Source organism: Lynx rufus, unplaced genomic scaffold, assembly GCF_022079265.1.
Source record: "Lynx rufus isolate CCGP_SWC_20201006 ecotype Redwood Valley unplaced genomic scaffold, mLynRuf1.p SCAF_21, whole genome shotgun sequence".
In the NCBI taxonomy this organism is placed as follows: Eukaryota; Metazoa; Chordata; class Mammalia; order Carnivora; family Felidae; genus Lynx; species Lynx rufus.
In genome coordinates, this window is record NW_025814836.1 from 16,607,005 (window position 1) to 16,608,903 (window position 1,899).

General features: G+C 50.5%; 1 non-coding gene across 1 annotated transcript; it reads right to left on the reverse strand.

Moving 5' to 3' along the window:
- Positions 1-411: 411 nt before the first annotated feature.
- Positions 412-496, reverse strand: TRNAL-CAG (transfer RNA leucine (anticodon CAG)). Its single transcript has one exon. It is a non-coding gene; the product is annotated as a tRNA-Leu (tRNA).
- Between the last annotated feature and the right edge of the window lie 1,403 nt (positions 497-1,899).

Here is a 1,899-nt window from a genome sequence, read left to right on the forward strand (position 1 = left end):
GTCCCATGAATATAAGGAATACAAGGTTGTTGCAAGGAATGGAGTCAGTACGATGTATATTTTTTAAAATTTTTTTATGTTTATTTATTTTTGAGAGAGAGACAGAGAGTGTGTGTGTGAGTGGGGGAGGGGCAGAGAGAGAGAGACACACACACACAGAATCCGAAGCAGGCTCCAGGCTCTGAGCTGTCAGCACGGAGCCCCATGTGGGGCTCAAACTCACAAACCGTGAGCTCATGACCTGAGCCAAAGACAGTTGCTCAACCGACTGAGCCACCCAGGCGCCCCCTGTGCATTTAAAAAAAAAAATTTAATGTTTATTTTTGAGAGAGAGAGACAGAGTGCAAGCAGGGGAGGGCAGAGAGAGAGGGAGACACAGAATCTGAAGCGGGCTCTGAGCTGTCAGCACAGAGCCCGACGTGGGGCTCGAACCCACGAACCGTGAGAGCATGACCTGAGCCTGAGTCAGGTGCTTAACCGACTGAGCCACCCAGGCGCCCAGTATGATGTATATTTCTGAGGCTTAAGACCTTGAGACCCAGGATGCGGTCGGCTCGTGGAAATGTTCCAGGTGGGCCTGAGAATATGCATTGTCTCTGTAGATGGAGTTCCGCCTTAGTCTATTAGATGGACATGTCAGTGACATATGCTTAGGAACATGTGTCTATTTAATCTGGTTTCTAAAGAATTGTGTTTACAATGTGAGAATAACTTATATTTAAAAAATAAAGTCACTTTAAAAAAATAAGTGAGAAAGAATTGTGTTTAATATTACAGTAATAGGGCTTCACCTGTATCAGTTATTTTGATTAGCACAACTCTGCCGACGTGTGTGACAGGAGTCTCACACGTGAAGAAACATAAAACTCAACGCCGGGAAGCGACAGACTCAGGGTTGGAAACTGTCAGCTTCCTGAGGCAAACGTCCTTCCAGGAGTCATGCCTGCAACTGAAGAAATGATCTGGCCACCTGGGCAAGGAGAGGCCGTTCGGCCTACATTGACAGGCGGGTGTGCGAGGCTCTGACCGGATAACTCTGGACCTCTAAACTGTTGTATGAAATCTAGCCAACACCAGTCTGGCCCCTCTGAATGACATTCTGATCCCCTGCCGTCGGCATCTGGTTGACATTCGTCAGCCAGCCGACATTGGACTGCTCCCCCTGGCTTTCCCCAGCGTGTACTATCTCCCGTGGACCTCCCTACAAACACCAGGGCCTCTGGGCCTCACCCCCCACCCCCCCTCCACCTGTCAGGGATCCCCCAACTGCAGCAGGCCAGCAAGAGCAGGTCCATAAATTCACAACCAAAGCCCGATCCAAAATGTCTTCCTGTTGTGGCTGCCTTTTCTGTCTATTAGAACGGAAATTGAAAAGGCGGGTTCACCATGACATTAACATGGCTGGGGCGTCAAGGCCCCTCCCTGGCAAGGGCCCTTGTACTTAACTCTGCGTCCATAATTTTCTTTTCTCATAAAGGACTCCAAAAATTGTAAGAACTTCAGGCCACCCAAAACCTGGATCCACCCCTGGAGAAATAACTTCTCTTGGAGATCTCCTTGTGAAATAGCGAGGCATTCTTGGGGAGTTTATAGGTCATAATCTCAGGATTCCCGCTTAGATTGGGATTAAAGCCGAGGTCGCCCTGTGCCCGTTGTCCTTCCACTTGTACGTCAGGCTAGGTGCCTTCCCCAACCCCGTGGGACGCACTGGCCTCAGCCTTGTTCCACTGTGGCCGTCGAGCCAAGGGAAGGCCAGGGCTCCCAGCTCAACAATCCGCCTGGGCCCCGCCCTGCTCCAGCTGCGTCCGCTGGGCTCTTGGGGAAGGGCCAGCCCAAGCCAGATGATCTGACATGATGAAAAGGGAAATTCTCGGCATTCCTTCTGCAGAAGACATTTGC